This window comes from Alexandromys fortis, unplaced genomic scaffold (genome assembly GCF_014885135.2).
Source record: "Alexandromys fortis isolate MF-2015 unplaced genomic scaffold, M_Fortis_MF-2015_v1.1 scaffold_91, whole genome shotgun sequence".
Classification (NCBI taxonomy): domain Eukaryota; kingdom Metazoa; phylum Chordata; class Mammalia; order Rodentia; family Cricetidae; genus Alexandromys; species Alexandromys fortis.
In genome coordinates, this window is record NW_026067968.1 from 1,009,747 (window position 1) to 1,017,684 (window position 7,938).

The following is a 7,938-nucleotide window of genomic DNA, read 5'->3' on the forward strand; positions in this document are numbered from 1 at the left end:
TTGAGTGCCTTGCCCAATGCCACACAGTTAATGAACTATCTAATAGTGTCTGAGTCTCCATTAACTACTACATGGAAAGGACTGGGTTTGACACCGTGAGCTGGTTTAGAAGGATGTACATCTCCCAGATGTGAAGGCAGACTGGCCAATGCTGTCACCTTCAAAGTTCTCTTACACTTTGATCAGTGTTGTCGAATAAAATACTGGATGTTGCCTTAGTCCCTTTCTGTTTCTGTAACAAAACACCGCAGACTTTGTAATTTATAAATAATAGAAATTCATTTCTCACAGTTCTAGAAGCTGGCACTACGAGGTCAGGAAGCTGGGAGAGTCTGTGTTGCATAACCATGTCCACTGCTTCTTCAAGTGACAGAAGGGATAATGGTGTCCTCATGTGGCACAAAAGCAAAGTGCTGACGGGGCTCTGAGACCAGTTTGATAAGGACATTTCGTCCCGCCCCAAGAGTGGAGCCTTTGGGACTTAATCATCTCCTCAAAGGCCCAGTGTCTGAGTTCTCCTCAAAATCCTGAAGGGCATGAACATTAGAAGCAAAGTGAGCTCTGCATTTCAGATAAACAACAGATAGTTGTTTTTTATTTTTAAATCACAAATATGACCTGACTTTTGAGGGACATGTTTCTACTGAAGCCATGAGGCTCCATATGAAAGTGAGATTCAGCTGTGTTTAGAGTTATTCATCCACATCCCGTACTGGACTGCAAGGTTTGTGCTTGAGCCCGAGCTCCCCATGTTTGGGGCCCCAGAGATGCAGCTCTACTGTGACACAGTGAAGATGCTGCTTGAACTGGGTACCAGCACAGTCTTCTCTGTGGTGACCTCTGACCTCTAGAGGGAATTTTCCTCTTTATCCAAGAGCCTCCCCACTCCCCCAGGAATTTTAAGTTTAGAAACTTGTCGCCTTGGCTGCATCCCCCCCTCTACACAAACACACGGTTGCCTATTTTCTAGAGCAGTTGGGGACACTGACCTCATTCACAGTTGTACCCTGAGGGTTCTGGAAAAGGATGGCGGAAGGAGCTCCTCCCTCACGCACAAACACCCAGTGAGAAGCACAGGGTTTGCCACTCCCAGCACCCCAAACAAGCTGCCCTTCCCTAGAGCTGCCTCTCTGTTGTTGCAGGGGCCTCTCCATGACCCCAAAGCCTTTCTGTGATTCCCACCCAGTTTCTGTTATTCTCTTTAGAGTCCAACATTGTTTCCTCTGGGAAGCCTTACCTGATCCCACCAATCTGGTGTCTCCTTATGCAAGCAGCTCCTTTTGGTATCTGCATTTTCAGCAAGTCCATAGAAACACTTGAAAGCTTTGTTTTCCAGCTTCATCCTTGATGCCCAATGCCTAGAACACAATAGAACTGGATAAAGGAATTCCGAAGTGATTTTGAAAAGAATTATATTGCTTCAAAATGGGTTTAATCTTTTAACTATGGATGGAGGACACAGTACCATTCCATCATGTTTCAAAATTTGGCTAAATAGTGTGAAGTCAACAAAATGTAGTTTATCCAAATATTATGTGATACATGCCTCTGAACCGAATGGGTAGAATTTATACTTCTTGAGCCTCCATCATGAAAATTCAAGGGCAAGGGGAAAACCCATGATTAGTCACATCAGTTAAGTATGAAATGAACACAAAGATTTAGATACTTAGGGCATGTTCCTGCTGATTTTTAAGACTGATTTATATGTAAGCATGGGCAGAGCTGGGGTCAACCTGGGCTCTGATGAGTTTAGCCTGCTCTGAGATTGCTTTGCTGTCGCCAGCCTTGAGGGTGAGCCACTTAGAGGAATATTGTGCGCTTTTCAGTGTCTTCTCGGTAATTAGGCAATTCTTATGTACGAGGTGGCCGACACCACGCACACCTACACCACTCTGACCTTTTTTCCATTTCCCCGCAGCATGTGGTATTTGGGAAGTGACTTTTCCTGGTGAGTGACAGTGTCACACTGTTCGCCAGCTCCTGCTGTCCCAGGTGCCCTTGGGAGCAAGGGCCCAGGGCCTCACCAAGGCAGCTCAGTCTGCGATTCCCAGCCCAGAAATGCCAGGGCTCCTCTCGGATGCCCTGGGTGACTGTGGTTTTCCTCTCAATAGTTCACAGCATGTAATTCTGAGAACTAGTTTCCTCCTTGGGTGACGCCTCTGGGCAGGTGGGGGTGGTGGGGCGCCAGGTTCCCTTATGCATGAAGACAGGTACACAGCATGGAAGGAGAAGCCTGTGACTAGCTGGCTTAGAAACGGGCTCTTAGTCCCTGTCACCTGTCTAGTTTGCAAATTGTGCTTCTCTGTTGAAACCGATTCTGGGAGTATTTTTAATAGAGAATGCCATTCTCTCCAGAGTTGGCTGTACTGAGGATCAGACTTTCCTTTTGTTTGTTTGCTTTTTGTTTGTTGATTTTGCTCATTTGTTTCTTATGTATTTGTGTATGTGTTTGTGCACATGTGCGCCAGTTGTCTTCCTTTGTCTCTGCCTTATTTATTCCCTTGACCTTCTGTCACCACTTCCCTTAGGCTGACTGACCAGAGACCCTGACGTTTCTGTCCCTCAGGGCTGGAGTTGCAGACACACACAGCCTTGCCCAGCTTTCATGGAGTGCCTGGGACTTGAACTCAGGATCTTATGTTTGAGGAGCCAGTTTCCTCACCTACTGAGCCCCTCTCCCCAGCTCCTGATGAGGCCTCAAATTTTTATTTTTAGTTACTTATTAAATTGATAATTTTTAATGAATTACTTTGTGGATATGTGCTTGCTTCCCATCTCACTCTTTCAGAGCCTCAGTTTCCCCAATGTTGGGAAGGAGTCAGGAGGATTGCATTAGGTGAAAAAATGACCTCTCATGGGTTTTAAAAACCGTCCAGTGTGGTTATCTTGGTTAAGTGCTGGCTTATTTTGTTACTCCTCTCTTTACCCTCCCTCCCCACAGGAAGCTTCTGTTTCCTGGGCCACATTGCTTTAGTTTGTCAATGTGTGGTTAGCATCTCCTGCCTGGTGCTCTGTGACATGTTTCTGTGTCTACTTCTTCCTTGTGTCTAGATGCCCACCAGTTCCACCTATGAATACCATGTCTTGGAGAGCCCACGGTGTAACACCTGAATCTGTTCAACCTCTTATGCTTGCTGTGTGGGCTGTGATACGCTACTTCTCTGACCCCTCAAAAGCATTGCCTCATCTCTCCAGGGCTAGAGCTGCACAAATGGCGACTGTAGCTTAGGAGAGTATTGGGGATGGTGGTGGCGCATGCTAGGAGATGCCCAATGATTCGAGAGTGTGTGTGTGTGTGCACGCTCGCGTGCACATGCGTGTGTGGTTCTGTTCATTTATGGAGCTGGGATTACAAGGTTTTTCTACCACATTCCTCATGATTCATGTTTATAATACTGCTGCTGTGTAGAACAAGCTGGCATTGATAACTTGTAGGTGAGCACTTAGAACACAAAATTGAAAACAAAAGCAAAGATGGAGGCATTTCTGTTCAATGTCCTTACATTAGATTGTGCTGACATCAGAAGTGAGCACCTGGTTGTAACCAGGAAAGCCCTGGGAGTCGGCTGCCTGCATCTATGAGGAGCAGGGACCAAAAAGTCTTTGAGGCTGAGATAAACCTTTGAAGGGCTCTGAAGGTTCGTACAATCCCAGGCTCCAGGAGGCTTAGCAGACACTGGTCTCCAACATCCCTCAACACATAATGCCCCTATGTTATCAACAAGGGACCCTCCCAGTAACTGTATCCTCAGTCAGGATCTCCTGTCTCTGACCTGGCTAAGTACAACTGAGGCCAAGCCTAGGTAGCTGTCATCATCCTTCCCAAGGAGCAGCTGCTGCAGAGACAGCATCCTTTCTTCCCCCTACACCCATCATTGGAGGTGGACATGGTGGCTTCCTGTGCACTGGGCAGTCAGACCTGCTTGTGCCAGCCCTACCCAGAGTCCATGAGTGAGGTCCTGCCTCCAGATATCAGTGGCAGCACGTAGAGCCGGATTAAGTTGTTAAACTCGTTTTCTGTGTTTCCCTCTCCCTGGAGTGTGATGTGTGAACAATAAATCATGCATTGAAAAGGGACACCAGACTCTGCTTCTCTGTCACTCTAAGTGTCCAGGACACAACTCTGAGGTGGCGGTGACAGAGTAGAGTCTAGTACTAGTGTCTGCCTTTATATCTTCTCAAGAGTAGATCTAAAGATTAAACCCAGGATGAGAGAGTCCTTTAATGAAGATAAAAACTCAAAGTGATGTGAAGCTTTTGGCCCTTAATTGGAAGTATCTTTTCCTTTCTTAGTAAATTATAAAATACAGGTGGGGCTTGGAGAGCAGTGAGCTGCGGTGTCTATAGAATATAATGCTGCTACATTGATATTGCACACACATTCCCTCTGGGCCAATGTGAGAATTCTTTTGGCTATAAACCCACTTGTGAGCTTGCTCATGGCAGGTGTCTACAGGTCAGCATGGTCCTATGTTTTAATTTCTTTAACACTCCCATGCACGATCAGATACCCTGACCAAAAGCAGCTTAGAAAGGAAAGGATGTATTTCAGGTTACATTCTATCATTGTGGAGAAGTTGAGGCAGCAATGTCAAAAGCTGATCATGCAGTCAAGAATAGAGAGAAATGAATGCATGCAGACTTAACTTGCTTGTTCTCAGCTTGGCTTCTCCACGGTTACAGTTCAGGACCCCTGCCTAGGGAATGGTGCCTCCCACAGGGGGCTGGGCCTTTACACATCAATTAAGACAATCCCATAGGAACATACGGCTAGAGTTTAACCCAGTGTAGAGAATCCCTCACTGAGGTCGTCTCAGGTGGTTCTAGGTTGTGTCAGGTTGACGACAGAGGCAACCAGGACACTCTGCTTATTTTTCCACGTCATTACTTCATGATGCTTTTTTTCTGGTTAATAACACATGGGTACTTTTATGTGGTTCTTAGTTCTTCTGTTTTCATTCTCTGAAGGTTACCTGTACTTTTCTTCCCATTTATCTATTTGATCTGGTCTCTTTTCCTTTCCCACTTGTGGGAATTTCTTGAACACTCTATATAGTAATCTGTTGCTGGCTTAGACAGACAGACAGAGAGAGTGAGTGTCGGCTAAAGGATGAACTTGCATTCACTTATCAGACAGGGCCTCTTCCTCTCCGGGAACTCATCAGTTAGGTTCAGCTGGCTAGCCCACAAGCTCCAGGGATCTCCTTGTTTCTGCCTCCATGTACTGGGGCTAAAACATGCTCGGCTAAAACACCCCTGGCTTTCCTCAGGATTTCATGGCAAGCACTTATTGACTAAACCATTACCGGGCCTTAGACATTTCAACTCTGTGTCTCCTGTCCTCTGGAGTCTGGTTCCACGTTTGTTTGCCATGTGCCTCTTAGCTTGTTGCTTTAATTTCTCAGGGTGAGGGAGGCATGGCAGAGTTAAGCACTGCCCGGCGGTCTCTGCCACAGCCGGCCATCCTGGCCCCTCAGCATTCCTCGCCTTCCTCTAAAGCAGCAGAGATGCTTATAGAGAATGCTTACACTGGGTGGTGCCTGGTTTCAACTCACAGTTCCTGACCTGCAGGCCAGAGCTGTTTAACTTAGAGTTGTGGTTTGTCTGACCCCTGCCGTCCTGACATCTCCATCATGCTGGCTAGTAATCTCTAAGCTTGGAAGAGACATTAAGCCCTGAGTAAGCATGGCAGAAGCACACAGACCCACACACTGGTGACCAATACATGCTCATTGTGGGGAAGTAGCAGAGAGCCATGCCAGGCACAGGGCACCAAGGATGGTGAGTGTCCTGCAGAAGACAGCAGGAGTGGAACTTGCTGGTAGAAAAGAGGTCATGAAGCTCACTGGGAATCCCCAAGGCAGGAAATGACCCCCCCCCCATCCCTGGCTTTGTGCCTAGATTGCCTTCCACTTTACCCCTGGCAGCTGCCCTCTTGGCATAGTGGGCTAAGAGTTGAGTGTATATCCATTTTTCTATTACTACAATGGAGTACATGAGGCTGAATAACTTACTTACAAAGAAAAGAGATTTATTTAGTTTCATGGTTTTGGAAATTCAGTGGGCAGTCCCATTGAGAGACTTCTATAAGGAACTACTGTGGATGGCGTCACCGTGGTGGCCCCAGAAGTTAGAGATCATGTGGTGAGACAGGAAGGTGGGCAGGGCTGGGGTGGTGGGCAAGGGGAGGGATGGTGGGCAGGGCTGGGGTAATTGGCAAGGGGTGGGGTGTGGTGGGCAGGATTGGGGTGGTGGGCAAAGGGTGGGATGGTGGGCAAGGGGTGGGTAGGTGGGCAGGGTTAGTAATTGGCAAGGGATGGAGTAGTAGGTAGGGCTGGGATAGTGGTGCAGACATACATCTTTACTACTCACTTTGGTAAGAGCTAGCACAGGTCCTAAAAAAACTCACTACCTTAATCCCTTCTTGGTACAGTGGCCCCCCCAAGACCCACCCAGTCACCTCCTACTGGGCTCTGGCCCTTAAAGGTTCTTCCACGTCCTAGTGACTCGACACTGAGAATCAAGCTTCCAGCACATGAGCCCTTGGTCAGTACACTCTGTCAAGCCAGGGCATGGAATTGCTGGGACTGGGTCCAGAGTCACAAATGCCCTGCTTCTCAGACCCAAATATGCAGAAGCTGGGGCATCCACAGACCTTCCTGCCTTTCAAGCCTCTGGAGTCTCTTCACTAGGTGAGGGGTGAGACCATCCCCCAAGCCCCAAGTCCTATGGTCAGGCCCAGGTAAAAGAGTCAATTCAACTTCATTTTTTCCAAGTCAAGGGTACACCTGGGTATGTGTGCTGTATACTCAAGTCAGAAGTTCATTCATATTAAAGAGTCCCAAAAGATACATGTTTATGAAAACCATGTAACTGGAATGAAGAACAGGTAAGGAATAACCTTCCACCCCCCACATCCCACACAACAGTGACTTCAAGCAGAGTGGTCCTTGGCTGTGGTTACAAGATGAGTTCAAACTGGAACCGCTTGTAATACCAATACCGTAACTTTCTTTCTGGGGAGAGTACTGGGCTGAGTTTTATCAGGTGGCTGTGTGTGTGTGTGTGTGTGTTTGGGGGTATGTTAAAGAGAATTCAGGTAGCCATGGTGGGATGGTGTCCCAGCTTTCTTCCCTGGTTCATGTGTGGTTAACTCCAGGACACCAGAATCCCTGCAGAAGGGCAGGTTAATCAGCGTGGGTGGCCGTCCACAGCCAAATGTCTGAACGCTTGTCCTTTCCTTTCTCTATGGAAAGTACTGGACCCAAATCTGTGATACTTGCTTCACAGGCTGCTTCCAGAGCTTTCCCCTGACTTCTGGAGGAGCTGAGTTGAGAATGGTTGGCTGGGTTTGGAGACTTTGGCACAGGGTGGCTCTAATCCAGTAGTACTGGGGTCTGCGGGAGACAGAGCCCCAGGGAAACCAATGGAGGAAGAAGCAGCCTGTGAGGATGTGGCTGGAAGGCAGCACACTGTGTGTGGGTTAGTGTGGAAGTCAGAAGTCAGCCCGGAGTCAGTTCTCAGCATCCATCCACCTAGCTTTGTGACTCACATTCTCTCACTGGGACCTGGTACTCTGGCTGGCTAGCCTCCCCAGCATGAGGACTGCAAGATGTCCTAGCATGCTTGATGTTTTTTATGTGGGTTCTCATGCTTGCAGGGCAGGTACTTCACCAACTAAGCTATCTCCCCAGACCTCAAGCCATTGTGCTTCAGGGTTATTTGTTATGCAGCAATAGTAACTGATACAGTGTTTACCAATGAGAACTCAGAAGGAAAGCTACACGATTTGGGGTTCTGCCCTTCCACCACTTTTGTCATTGCCTCCCTGACTGGTTTTAGCCTGTTCTTCCCTTTCATTTCTTAGGTCTCTGTGTGGAGCCGTCTAGATGTATTCTAGGAAGTTGGTTAATAAAGAAAAATATGTAGCCAGGA